The sequence below is a fragment of the Pocillopora verrucosa genome, chromosome 9 (assembly GCF_036669915.1).
Source record: "Pocillopora verrucosa isolate sample1 chromosome 9, ASM3666991v2, whole genome shotgun sequence".
Classification (NCBI taxonomy): Eukaryota; Metazoa; Cnidaria; class Anthozoa; order Scleractinia; family Pocilloporidae; genus Pocillopora; species Pocillopora verrucosa.
The window spans coordinates 5,887,494-5,902,891 of NC_089320.1; the positions used below are offsets into that span (position 1 = coordinate 5,887,494).

General features: G+C 40.7%; 2 pseudogenes; one reads left to right on the top strand and one right to left on the bottom strand.

The window, feature by feature from the left end:
* Positions 1–4,624: 4,624 nt before the first annotated feature.
* LOC136283324 (uncharacterized) lies at positions 4,625–13,194 on the bottom strand (annotated as a pseudogene).
* LOC131775605 (uncharacterized) lies at positions 7,596–14,447 on the top strand (annotated as a pseudogene).
* Positions 14,448–15,398: the final 951 nt, after the last annotated feature.

Genomic DNA, 15,398 nt, shown 5'->3' on the forward strand with positions numbered 1-15,398 from the left:
AGTCATGATGAAGTTTATTTTAATGTTTTTTATCATTTTTGGCAAACTATCGTTTTGTGTTAAGAGCGACGGTCAGGAAATATCGACCAAAATCTTAATCTCGTGGCAAGAGTTGAAAAATCTCTTTCTTTCGTTTTTTGTCCATAAATAGCTTTTAGGTAGATAAGATACCTGATGTGGATTGTTCCCGCCAAAAGCTTTTTATTTTTTAGAAAAATTAGAACATCGGTTTTTGTGGTCGGAGTCACAAAATTGGCTAATCATTTACGTGAAATTTGCATACATCAACTAGCCTCTCGTTCGCAATCAAAGTCGCACGGAGAAATTTGGACAATTTATTTCAACAGAATCACTGTTCTTCTTTTACTAGAAGATTCTTTTAGAGCAAAAGCGACACTCACCGAGCAGAAATTATTCAAAAATGAGGAATAGGTTTTATGGATAACAAAAACTCCGTTTTGTTATTGATTTTCGACGGCAGTATTGCACATGTGGTATAACTCCAAATTGACTTCATTCTAGTTAAATCCCACATTTAAACATACATCTAAAACATACCTGGGAATTAGCTTGGGTTATTGAAGGAAATCTCTATAAGGCGGTATCGAAGTTAAGGAATTTTCATGGTGGGTAGGCGGTAATTGTGTAAACACTTCCAGTTTCGAAATCCATGAAAGTGGATATTTGATCCCCAAATACTCATTTTTCTTAATCCTTGTAGGTTTTACAGTTGCAAAGTTGCGTTTCTACTTAAAGAGTGAGATAGAAAAGCCAAACTGAGTAAATTTTAGCCATTTTGAAACGCTAAACTCTATCGACCGGATACTCCGCGTGACGAATTGTTTCGTGACTAAACGTGATACTTGGGAGTCGATCAGTCACGGAATCACAATATTAACAATGCATTTCTTGACGGCGTATGAGAACAGTGTTTTGAGGAAGAAAAAATCGATCGTCCTAGACAAGTAAACAGAAAGATAAAAGATTTAAACCAGAAGGGGCTCCTGATTCAAGCTTATGTCTTGACATCTGTTGCGTGAAGGCGAATATGGAAATTATATGCGCAAAGCGCAAGCTGTGGGGTGGGGGACGGGGAGGGGATCAGGGCAGCCAGAAAAATAGTCTTTCATGGAATACATTGACGACATAATAGTCGCTAAAAAGACTCTAAAAACGTTGTGGCTTTATTTTTCAACTTCTCTAAACAAAACTACTTATGCCATTACCAGGATACAAGAGTCGAGTATCGGCTCCTAGAAAACCATATCCGAATCTTACTCCATACAAATTCATTCTTTCACTTTAAAAGACGAGCAAAAGAAGGAAATAATGCGAAATATTTAAGTTATCAACCATTTTAAGCACGCAACTTGTGCTGCACCTATGTTTTTAGCCACTGCTGTGAAATACTGCGCAAAAATTGACTTCTCCGTGGAAAAACAGCGTAACACGTAAGACACAAAATGTACCCCCTGTTTCAAAACCTCGAAACAATTTTCTGCTCTGCCTCGTCAAAATCGGTTAAGGAAATTACGCTAGCTAATGATCTCCTACGAAGATAATAAGGCGACTCGACGGATCATCATATTGACAACTGACATGTATTTATGAAGCAGATAACAACTTAAGCAATTAATTTTGGTCCGAAGAACACTCTCTTATTTTGGTGTTAACAGGGATGTGCCGCTGAAGAGGATATGACTGGGGTCTTCCTATATGGGAAGCATTAAACAGGGTAAACGTTGAGGTGCGCAGTCTGAATGCAAAATACCAAACATTTTTGAAATCTAACTCTATCTATAACTCTAAAAAAAACTGGATTCGGTTTGTGAATTAAATGAATCATGGCCAGAAATCGAGGACAGCCAGCGGTTTTGACCGTACGCCAATTTTTAGGGATTTTGAATAGCTAATAAGGATTTATACATTCGCAAAATGGCGGGGAAGCGAACGTATACTTTTTACCGTGCAGCAGATTTACAATTTACTAGCCTCAAGTAATTCTACTTGACATATGTAAAAACAAATAAATGCGAAACCAAACACTGGTTCTAAATTCCAAGCTGTGCAAAATCTAGCCTGAGTCCCTATTAGACAAGCACCAACCCTTTGCTGATGCTTCCCTGTGATCGTTCGATCGTGACAAAACGGGGCTTGGTAACCTCTCTGTTTTGAAAATGGCGGCTGATCGAGGGAGTTATTTGAAAAAGTCTCCAAAATGCCTTCTTTTTCGATCGCTTCGTGCAGTAATGGCGCAGAGATTCACGAAAAAACGAACTGGTTTAGCAAAGAAGTTAGGCCTCTAAACCGTACAAAAATGAAGATAAACATATCCTTCAAGAACCAGGACGTGGGGAAGGAAAATCCGACATCTAATGACCTTTTTTCTTGCTTAAAGAGAAGCGCTTAGGCAATATTACGGACTTATGTATGGCAAGGAAAGCCATCTTTTTATGGTGACTCACGGACCAACTTTGGGAGCTTGACACATTGCCAAATGAACATGACTGAAAGCCACGATCGCCTTGCGAAGGTTTAGACGTGGGGAAGTGAGCGATTCTTCGTCTAACTTTATTTATCCTTAAAAGTTTCTCTTCTCCCCATTAATCCTTTATATGGTCGCCATATTTAAAGAACGGGAAAAGTAAATGACGCGCATGCTCCAGCGCCATGTTGTCCTCAATTTCTGGCCATGACGGGAATTCTGTAATGAGTCGTAACAAGTTGGGTCCAGTCTTGATAAGGATGGCAAAATGAATTTCCTTTTTTGTCTTAGAAAGGTAAATGACTCAACGGCATATCCCCACCTAACGTTCCCATAAGAACCTTCAATTTCCCAGGTTAAGATCTCTTTTCAGGTAAATACGAAAAACAACATCCCAATACAAGAAGATTCCCGTCAGAGCAGGGAAATCACGCGAAAACCTGATCACGTCATTTTAATGTTGACACGAGCAGTTGCTACAAAACGTGGACAGTTTGTCGGCGTAAGGCCTCTTCAATAAAGGGTTAAGTTTCTAAAGAAACTGTGGTGCTGCGTCGGTGGGGGAGTATAGCAGGTAATTAAGTGTTAACAACTGGGTTGAAAACGTAAATTAGCCACCGTAAAGAGTAAAAAAGCTGACGTTTTGAGCGTTAGCCCTTCGTCAGAGCGATTGATCTTCAGTCTGACTGTTATATGACTGACGTCTAAATCAAAGTGGTCGCACAATCTCTTCAGCATTTTTATGCTAAATTTGTTCAGTTTACCTTGCTTAACAAGGTCACACATATTATGACAGTCAAACACGATCGGATGTTGTAATGAAACTTCCCTCCGTACTTGATTTGTTAGGTCCTCAAGGGAATTCTCGAACTCCGCGGCTTCGTCATCATTTTCTTCTGTGTCATACTTGTCAAGTAAACTCTTTTGGGTAGCAAGGCGACTGAAAAAGCTGCTTATTTGTTGGCTAGTAAGAAACTCATCGCTGCTGAATAAGCGTTCTCCGTCATTTCCTCTGGCGTGTATCATTTCTTTTGCAACAACTACCGGGTCAGCTTTGCGTCCCGTGGTCTCACCAATATTGAACTTTGTGGATAGATACTCTTTCTGCTTTACATTAAAACATGTTCTTCGGTTCTAGGATGATCTAAATGCCCAGCCCATAGGGAGAGTAGACTGTAGTAGCACTTGTTTTGGCACTTCCTGAACATTTCGTACACAGGGGACGCCCACCGTTTGAACCTCCAGTCTCTCCGCATATCCATAAACAGCTTGGTCTAGGAGTGGTTCCCGTTCGAGAGCACGTGTGTGTTTTCCGGAGTCTAGGTGTTGCTGCAGATTCGAGTAACGTTGGTAACATTTGATACATCCCTCTTCCGGACATGAAAAAAGACGAGCGTTGGAGGTTTCCGTTTCTGTTTCGTCACTCGAGTTTTCACTGGAACTATCTTCCTCGCTCTCCTGTCTCGAAACAGTATCTTTACGCTTGGATTTTACAGGGGCAAAACTCGCTGTGACACCTTCCTTATTCACGTCCGTTAAGTACGGAACTTCCTAATTTTCCGAGACGTTCAGCTTATCCCGAGGAGTGTATTTTCTTTCTGCCAATTCTGTATGCTCTCCAAACTCGCAATCCCTTGTCATAGTACTGTACATTCGAAATTGAACCCACTCCATCAAGCTTGATGTTCAAAGAAGCTGGAGCTTTTGGGTGTCCACACGAAGTCAGCCTCACCGAGGACATTCCACCGGCTGACAAAATGGCTTCTTTCATTTCGTTTCATGACGTTTCAATGTTGTTTCCGGAATTCAGGTAAATCTTCACGTGGGATTTTATAGCTGCGGACCTTCTGTCGCAAGCCCCTTTTCCTCCTTGAGGATCGCAAAAATCCATGCGCTTCACAGTCACGCCGTGATGTTTACCAACCATGTGATCAAGGCTGATTGTGTTACCACAATGGTAACACCCGGCGTTGTCCTGCCAATAGCATACTCGCTGTAGGTGTGGCATGACGTCCTTTAAATCTTTGAGTACGTCAGTCATGACGGACAGTACCGCACAGCTATCTTGACTGCAGCTTCTGAAGACATGGCACATGGTAAGGGTTTCGTACTTTCCAGCATTACTTGTGCTTTCCTTTCTCATGGCGACAGACACGTGCCAGGAATTCCCTGTTTCCCAAACCAATCGCGTTGGCTTTCACGATATTTTCGAGGAATAAACTTCATGGCCCAATCTTGTACAAGTAGAACCGATATGTCGTCCAAGTCTCGGAGGATGTCTAGTCTTGCTTTGTCTTGGTTCACCGAACGCCACAAATGAGATTTCCAGGCAATTATATCACGTTTTGCTTTCTCGGTCATGAATGCGAGCTCTTCGTGTATTTGGCCTTTGGAAAGATGTTCAAGATTCATCGCTATCATCTCGATTGCTTTCTCTATCTCCTCTATAGTAACGGCAAGGGAATTACACGGACCACAAACGTCGCTATGATCATGGGCACATGTAGCCTGGTAGTCAACATCTTTAGGGTCGCTGAGAGCAAAAACGACGCAGTGATCTGGAATACTTGAATTCTCTGATACGTGAACCTAAGTGATTAAAATGTGCGCAATAATGATCAAAACCTCAATTCTGAGGAATATTTACGTAATGCATTTACCTAATGCTATCTTCTAAAACATTTCAGAACCTAAGTATTGTGAAGCTGAATGCTGTACTCGTCATTTCCAACGTCTAGACAATTTTAGATTGGCACAATTACGTAATATGATGTCATGTTGTTGATTCTATGGGCAGAATCCAAATTGCATCAGCTTTCCCTTCAAAGCGAAAAATACTTAAATCATAATGTGTCTGACAAAATCAAAAAGTAAGGTGACACATTAATGACTTTTAACACTAGCAGTGACGTCATGATGGCGTCATTTATGGTTAAAGAGGGATCTGGAAATGGAGGTAATCATGGCAGAAAAACGGATTTGTGCATAAAAGGATGCTTAAGAAACAAACAAAGAAAAAAATCCGCAACTTGCGAAATCCCGAGAGAAATTAAGACTGTTAGAAATTGAACCCAAGTATCTGCCACTGGGCCATTTTATATTCATGTTTTCTTCTCAAATCAGTCGCTAAAAAGGCCGGATTACACAAACAGGTATCATAAATTTGATAAAACATCACTAAATTAAGTGTAAGGGTATAATTGAATGAGTAAAACAGCAAGTTTTGGAAAATATGGCTCTCAAAACTCGGTTGCCATGGTAACGTCAATGCTGACGTACAAGTCACGACGACTTTAAAATGTCCCCAGATGATTTTTAGGAAAATTCGCTAGGTTTGGTGCTCAAAGCTTGAGCGGTTTTGAAGTTATTAAACTTTTAAGCGAAGCGGGGCTTCAAACCCTTCCCAGTCGAAATAGGGTTAAGGGTGTGAATAAAATAGAAGAACGTATGGAATGCCACGAGTAAACGTAAAAGCTAAACCTCGCTCAACTTTAACGTTTACGTGCGACCTTTCAAATATTGCCTCTATTTAAATTACGCGCCTAAAAGCTATATGTGTATGGACGTGAAATTTACGCGACAGTGGGAATCCACCCTTATTCACCTACCTAGACGCGAGCAGTAACCAATTAGAGAGCACTCATGTAGTAGGCAGTCGAGTAACATTCATAATACACCTACACCAGGCGCGCAACAAAATTATTTCCCTTTTTCACTTTCTTATTTTACCTTGAAATCAGTCTTGAGGTACCACTTTGCCTCCTTTAAAGCTTACTTTGTGTTTTTGCCCATGTAAGACCCATTCCGTTTTCCCCAAGCTGGTGCACAACGTTCACAAGATCTTCAAATGCCTGCGCACCAGAACAGCTTGCGTAATCTAACCCTTGCAATGACTTGCGAGTCGAAGCGGAACAAACATGCAGAATTCTTAGCAGTGTACTGCGACTCATGGGTGTGAAATAATGCTCGGCAGAATATTTTTGGTACTGGCAAACGATTCGTTCAGGTATCATGTTCCGTACCACATTTGGAACTTGGATGACCTCGTTAGTTGACAATGTTATTATCTTGGCTCCGAATGGAAGATCTTGAATTACATGGGAGCTTGTGATAGAGTCTAGGAAATGCGCTAATTTTGCTTCAGGTATGAATGACTTCGTTTGTGCATTGGTAGGCACCAGTTTTCCACTGCCATGGACTGCAGCATGCTGCCTGGCGACCTTAAACCGATAACTTGTCAGGCCTGGGATCCACCGTTGAATTGTTGCCAAGCTAACCTTATCCGCCATTATGGACAATATCTGCCTTCGAGAATCCCACTCGTTTGCATTTTTGTAGCAGTTTGCCAGCGTGTACACCAATTTTTTATCCAAACCACTAGAACAAGTGTGATTTCCAGTTTCATTTTGTTTTGAGGACATAGTAGATTCCCAGAGAAGATCTGGATCATTAGGCGCTATTTCACCAAGAACAGCTGAAACCGCTTGCTTGGCTTTACGCTCATGCAGTCGTCTGGTCCTTCCACTGGCATCGATCGTTCCAAGGTGTCTTTAGGGTGTAACTAATAGGACTAACGTCTCGACTTCGTAAGAAACTGTTAAGGTGGTCAATAGGTTCTTCCGACTTTATTCCTGTAGTGCTTGTCTCGGTTTCTTCTAGGAGGGTTGATGGTAAACATAATGACGTTTCTTGCTCTAGTAAGTCATGTGCTACCACCGAACAAGGAGTACTTGCAGCAATTGGAAGGTTACACATCGCGCCCTAGACAAGGACGCAAAATAAATATAACGTAAACTGTATTAAAAAAATTAATTTTGTACATAATTAATGACGAGCCAGAGCAAACCGGATGTTAAAAAATTCGTGGGGTTTGGTTGCTATGGTGTGACGTCATGATCCGGCTCAGTAGCTATCATCGCTTTCGATTTGTGGTTTCAACAGGGGGGCGTTCGGTGATTACCTTAACACCGTTGTGTACAACCTCCAATGGCGTCAATCCTGTTTATTTTGAGGGGCTGGATTTTTCTTTTGACTTTTTTTGAGGTTGAATTTCAGACATTACTCGCAATAGCGGGAAATTTGTTCTCATTTCGATCAGGTGCTGTGCGGCATGGATGCCTTCGATATTCGAAGAGCTGAATTGCTGCACTCCACGAGCGATTCGAGGGACTGGTATCTCCTGAATTCCAAAATATGCGGCATTCCTGTAGGAAAATTCATGTCGAGTAGCCCTTTGGTGTCAAGCTTTCCAAAAGAATTTAACACAGTGCAACTCTCGAATCTTAAAAATGGCGGGCACTTGGATCGACGACTAGTTCACAAAGAAGAGGTATTCATAGCCTCTTCTTTCGGCGTTGTTTCCGCGATACTTCGGCAAAAACTAAAAGCGGGCGAAGAAGAAAAGTACAGTTGGTTGGTTGATGGCATCAACAGCCTAAATATTGGCCAAGATAATGAAGATTGCCAAACAGCGACTGACACACGTGACAACAACAAGGACAAAATTCATGACCCTGTACAAACAGTATTTGGAGTCGATTCAAGGTCAGCCATATCCATAGAGGATATCGAGAAGAGTCAAGATGAAAATCTTAAGCTTAAGGCTGAACTTGAAGTTGTGCTTTCCCAGTTAGAGGCCCTTCGAGATGAGGTGAAAAACGGCGGTCAATCGACGCTGAGCTCAGGCACACAGGACCCGGCAAAGGACAACCCGGACAGTACAGTACAAGCGATATGTGGACCTTGATCGGCGATGTTTGCGATAAGTTCCAGGTGCCTCTTGCATCTTTATTCGCCGATCAGGTGGACCAGAATGTTGAAGTGGCTAAAGTGATGAGCGATATCGCAGAACAGCTGCTGAGAAAAAAAGACCCGAAGCAAGCCCTGGAAGCAATTGACTGACTTAGTGTGATAAGGAAAGTAAACAATATTGTTGCACATGAAAAGTAACTAAGGAATGTTACCAAAGAACAATGCACGAGTAAGAAAAGTCTGGTTCACTTTTCATTTTTTCAGCAGATCTACTAGTTCATTATCTGGATTGAAATCATTGCGTTACATAAACTTTTAAGCCTAAGCTTCAGTTACGAGATCTTCCTTTTTCAGCATAAATCTTTGATTTCTTCAGAATACCAGTAGAGACACTCAAATGTTATATGTCCTCTCTGGTTCACCCAGGTTGAAGTCCTGGCATAGTTGTATGCCTGAGTGCTTCTGGGATATATAACATAATAAGTGGGCATAGTTTGAAGCTACACTGGTTTGCAGATTTAATGAATGTAACCGAAGAAGTTACAATTCATAGACCCAACGTTTCGACACTCCTGTCTAGTGCCTTCATCAGGGGTGATCTAAACGCTGCAACAAGAGGTCCTTTTATATGATCACTAATTAGCGGCCTTTTTTCTGACGAGGTGTAAATAGGCGTCAGGAAGCAGACCGCCATCGTCACGATTTAAAGGAGCGTGGGCGGAGTTAATGTGCCAAGCCTCCAAACAAAGGCGCTGGTGGTAACGCCGATTAGTAGTGATAATTTTAGAATTATCCCACCCAATTGTATGGTTGGTTAGGCAAGTATGCTCCGATAAAGCTGAATTTTCCTTTTTGCAAAGAAAAACCGCTTTTTTTTAATAAACTTTAATATATAAACTTTAATAAACTTTAATATATAACATAATAAGTATTTTGGTTCGCACATGGTAAATCGAAGTTCTAGTGAGTGTTATATATCCTCTTTGGTTCACCCAGGTTGAAGTCCTGGTATAATTGTATGCCTGAGTGCTTCTGGGATATATAACATGAGCAGTACTTTTGGTTCGCACATGGTATCGAAGTTCTAGCAAGTGTTATATATCCTCTCTGGCTCACCCAGGTTGAAGTCCTGGCATAGTTGTATGCCTGAGTGCTTCTGGGATATATAACATAATAAGTACTTTGGTTCACACATGGTTTTGAAGTTCTAGCAATTGTAATATATCCTCTTTGGTTCACCCAGGTTGAAGTCCTGGCATAGTTGTATGCCTGAGTGCTTCTGGGATATATAACATAATAAGTATTTTGGTTCGTACAAGATATTGAAGTTCTAGCAAGTGTTATATATCCTCTTTGGTTCACCCAGGTTGAAGTCCTGGCATAATTGTATGCCTGAGTGCTTCTGGGATATATAACATAATAAGTACTTTGGTTCGCACATGGTTTTGAAGTTCTAGCAAGTGTTATATATCCTCTTTGGTTCACCCAAGTTGAAGTCCTGGCATAGTTGTATGCCTGAGTGCTTCTGGGATATATAGCATAATAAGTATTTTGGTTCGCGTGTGTTGGGTAAGACATGGTTATAGCCAACTTCAATCCTCTGGTTGGCTATCTACCAGCTCATATCCAATGCGTACTCGTAGAATAATTGTTAAGTATTTCTGTTAGATTATGGTATGGGAGAACCTGGAAAATGATGTTATTCCCTCAAGATGCTACCTTTCATTACTATTATCAGAATACCCTTTCCATCATAGCGGCTATTCGGCTATTTTTTTAACGTAAGAATACCCTCTTTGAATGAACAAACAAATAATTGTTCAATAAGTTCCAAATTTATTCATCATCCAATTTTTCTTTTTTTTTTCGGGGGGGGGGATCATTTCAAATAATATGGAATTGTAATACGGAAACGTGGTGCCGAAAACAAAAAGCAAAAGGGGGCGAGAACCAATGATTCAAAAAAAAAAAAAACCGTAGCGTACTTATTCAACTTATGTAGTTCGGTCGATTAACACACTCGCAGGCATTCCTACTGATCGATAACGTTACCAAATGTTTTCACTTCGCGTGTGAAAGCTTGCCTCAGTGGGAACTTTAGCATCATATAGTGGGTGGGAGAGAGCGGGCTTTGGATGTGTCCTATTTCAGTCGTGTACTGGTTGAAATAAAAGAAAATGCAGTATGATAGACGGCTGGCTTTTAAAATATAAAGTGTTGCGACTTCAGCCTGGGAAATTGTTGAATAAACTGCGATAATTTCGTACCGTGTAAAACGACCCGAAGTGTATACTGTAAAATTCTGGTTAGATTATCTACCTGCAGACAAAACAATCCGGTTATAGGCCCCCCGATAACCCCGCTTCCCCCCTCTGCTGGATGACAGTGCTAACTGGAAATTTTGCTTTAATATGACTTTAAATAAAAAACGAATTCAGATCAACATTACCATGGCTTGTTTCCAAACGCTTTTCAATCCGCTAAACCTACCCAAAACCCTTTACAAAGTTTTATTATATGGCTGCGATAGTACGCGCGCTCAGATTGGTTAATTAGCGGTCCGTAATCCCCCGGTAAACGCCCACGGGCATAGCAGATTTTTTCCGCCACGGTTTTGGTTTACAAAACCTAGCGAACTTAGTGACTTTTGCTGAAAGGAACTTCGTTAAAAAAGCAAGAAATTGAACAAAAAACGTATCTCTTCTTTAACTATGCGTTCTGAAAAACATTTCTTTTCTGAATTTTATTATCCTGACGAAATTGTGACGGAAAATGAAGGCAATGTATAAGTTCACTCTATTTCACGCGCTTTACCTATTTGAAGCCATATTATAAAAAAACTTAATAACCTTGTTTGCTCGGGCTTTACTGTAAAATTCCATAATTTCGGGCTGAAATTTTGATTTATGGACTTCGCCCAGAGGCTCGGTTCATAAAGCAAAAATTTCATCCCTCAGTCTGGAATTTTACAGTTAAGCCCTCGCGCCCGGTTATTAAGTAGTTAGTATTAGCCAAGGGCTTATAACCGAAATTTTACACTATCAAAAATTTAACATGCTGAATTCGCACTACTTCACGGTTTAAACGGCTAAATTTCGCCGTCAAACTCCGCAACGTTCTCATTTTGATCGACATACGCGTTTCGTTTGTAGTCGTAGCGTGAGCGTGTTGCGTGCATTAATCGAAGGCAAAAGTCGTGGCGTCCGGTTCGTCCCTTGTTCATTTCAGGCAGACTTAAAAAAGGGGGAATTTCGCGTGAGTGAGTGAGTGAGAAATGACCCAAAATGACGAAATCCGAGATTCGTTCAACAAAAAGGGTCTATTATACTCTTTCTTAGTATCGATTTGCTGGCACGTACGTATTTGTCTGGCGGTTTACGGTCCAGAAAATAGAGCGGTTTCAGAAAAGGAAAGCTGACTTGGAAAGTCAGCAAATAAAGTCGGCTCGTCCGCTTTCGCTTTTGTTCCCGGCCTATTGATAAAAATCAAAGAGCCAAAATACGTCATTCACTCCAAACGTGGCATACATTCACTGACACGTTTTGAATTACCAAAATAGAAATTTTAATTATAAACGCACACTCTCGTTTCAGGATTATAACACGCTCGCGCGAAAGTTCGCACTTTCAGCGTAACATAAATGATCAGTAACAGGGATATTGTTACAATGGAATGTTGCAAGCTGCTGGACGTCAAGCTGAGATCGTGGAGTAAAACTCCTCGATCTCAGCAGGATCCAAAGCTTTTTTTTCGGTTGCTAAGAACGTCTGGCTCGTCATGTGATCAAAGTTAACCAACACTTAGACAAAGATCAATAATCCCTCCTTATCTTTGTTGCCTTTATTATGGACTAAAAATAAAACCTTTTTTGTTGCCTTCATTTATGATAAAAAGTGCCTAATTTATTATATAAAATACCTTTCATTATGACAAATAAGTACGAACTTTAAAGCGAGTGGTAAAGGAACCCGGAGTGGTATATTGGAAACCCGAAACGTTTTTCTGGGCGTTATTCACCGTATCCTTAACCTTGAGAAAATCACATGAACTCGTATCCCTGGCGGTATAAGGTGGAGGGATGCGTGTGTGTAGGTGGGGGCAAGTGGATGCAAAAATGAAGTTTTTTTTTAAATTAATCCTTTACTCTTAAAAGAATAATTTGGCCTCAGCTTACCATCGCGGACAACGTGGTCTTTAACTTGTTGCCACTGCTTCAAGTTCTCAGATTTTGGTGAGAATAAAAATAGAGAATCCGCTGAATAAATTTCAACTGTGTGCAGACGCAAGGGCGACATAAAATGCACGGGGTATTAAACCTCTTCATTATCTGCGGAACTCAGGAAAAACTGACGTAGAAGGCACAAAATAAGCATATGGCATTGTTTTCTTGGATACCAGCACACAGTCTGAGGTCTACGAAATCGGTTACTTTGTGCTCTCTATCCCTATTCGTTACATTTTAAGGAAAGGCAGCAAGGAAACGGGGCCCGCTCATGCAGACTTTGTGATGATAAGGTCCCTATCCATTTTTTGTTTGTTTTTTTTTTATCTTTTTTGCCCCGCGGGCTTTGTTTGGTGCCACTGTTAATAACACTATTTCCATTGAGTGCCAGCTCAGAACTTACAGAAGTCTCAATGGTCTCAGTTTCCTCATAAGAAAGGTTCTTGGTCTCCGGAAGCTTTGTGGGCAGCTCCCCTATTTTCTGGATGTCAAGATTAACCCGGCATTTGCGACAAATACCTGTTGAGTGAATCTATGGAAAATGCAGGTTTTTGCTGATACGATATAATCACTATTCTGAACAACTACGGTCTTAATTTACACAAGTAAGGGAACCTGTTTTAAAAAACTTAAATGATAGATTTTCCTGCCCTTTCATATACTTCAACTCTTCAATTCCCTACACTTTGATATACCTGAAGCCTGATAAAGGTACCCTTTAGGGGCTGAGTCTCCCTGTAACTATCTATAGGCCATCAGGGAATCGGCTTTAAAAAGCTGTAATTTTAGAAGTCCGGTGAAGGCTTCTAAATTTACCTTTTTGCTGCTAAAATGTTATAATAATGAAAGAAAAAGAAACACGTAAATAAACAAAGGCTATTGAATTTGCGACCGTCACGGCTACTTAATTATTGAAAAAGTCAAAATAAAAAAAAAAGAAAAGTGCTTACAAAGTGCTTTAATTGAAGTGTCAGATTGGACCGCCATTTTAGAGCTGGTCTGTTTGGTTGAAAAAGATGAAAAATGATATATACATACCTGAACCAACTGGAATAAAAATTCCCAGTTTCTTCCATATCGGGAAGGAACAATCGAGAGGGAATATACTGAATTTTTATTGTTGAACACGTTGTTGTCACGACCAAAAAGAAATTGAATTCTATCAGATTATTTCTTTGCGTGCCGTTGTCTTTGAGGAAATCACGGCGCACGATAAGAGCGGAAATTAATGCTTTCATGTTCGCGGCAATTTCAGGGATACATTTCTTCTTTTTTGAATTGTACGGCTCAAATTCCAACATTCATATGCAGAGAAAAGAGTTCCACTAGTAATTGATAAAAAGGAACAGTAAAGCGAGATATCGACAGTTCGCCATTACGCGGCCAGTCCAGTATCCAAACTTTGTTGACAAAACTAAAATATATATTTCCATTCCAGTAATATGGATCTTTGCAATCGTTCTCGCTTCCCCATCGTTGATTTGGCGACCTCATAACGTTATTTGCGGTGAAGTGGAGTCCTACGACAAAAGCCCACTTTTGAGAAGATGTACATGACTTTAGAATGGATTTTTTATCTTCATAATCCCGTTTGGAACCATGTCGGCCATATATTTTAAAATCTATCAAATCGCTCGGAACCACGCCAACCGAGTGAAGCCTGGTACGAGCGAAGAGTCTGCCTCACGCACTGGCACCGGCGGTAGTGTGAGAAGAATTCAGATATCAAATTTCAAAAGACAGTTAAAAGCTGCCAAAATGTTGGTGATCATCGCTGGTGCCTTCCTGGTCAGCTGGCTTCCATTCTTCGTGACCCTTACGCTGTGGAAGTTTCAGGAAGGAATACAGATAAATCCAAAAGTTTTCACCATATTCCTGTACGTTGTTTACACTTTACCCACTGTTAATCCTGCAATTTACGCCTTTTGGTCAAGAGATATACGAAAAGGGATAAAACAGCTTTTGTTCTGTTGCAAACGAGACAGGTAGGAAACATGAAATCAGACGAGTGAGCGAAAGAACGAGCAAAGTAGATACCCTTCGAGTAGGCCTTTTATAAGCCGTTCGGCACGAGGGGTTCTGCGACCGCGGGAAAGTATGAGGACTTGAGCAACGCGAGCTGGTGAGAGGTTTACAAGGAGCCTACCGGCCAGACTACAGGCATACCAACCTTCTCAAATCTTCCTGCGGGCAGAGAAACGCGTATCCTGTAGAGCTTAATACGATGGCCTATCCAAAGGGTACGAACAAGGCAAAAAATGAACGTATAATTGAACTGGCGCGAAAGAGACTGCCAAGTAACAACTGCACTAAGTTAAGGAGCCATAACGAACTTAACTCTAGGTCGTGAACTATCCGGAAACCGAAAGAGGATACTTTTTAGCCACACCTTTGAATTTATGCTTATATATGCGCGAGTCTTTACTGATGCAATTATTTCAAGATAATTTTATGAAAGATATAGTGAAATCTACAACTTGACATAAGATACATTCCTTTCATTCCCGCAAGCAAACAAAGTTTAGTCTTTATCCCTGAATAAACCCAGATTTCGAGCGCAACACACGAAAGCGGCTGAATTAGCGAATCAGCATTACTGTCCTTATCAAAAAGTCACCTGACTTTATTTTTTATAACAGATGATGATGATGATAATTAATCTCGTACCCAGATCCTACCTGTAACTGTAACTGTTACTGAGATGCTTAAGATCGCTTGGCCGTGAAAGGTCTGGGTACGAGACTAGGTAATAATGACAATGAAGATAATAATGAAATTGATGATAATCATGATAATTATTGCATGGTCAGTTATGGTCTCACATCTACTAGTTGATAGAATCATTCTTTTCCATCTCACATAATGTAGACGGCAATAACCATCTCTTTGTTCTTAGCGAGATCTCTATTCTCTACACTGATAATGGAAAGCGAATGAGTG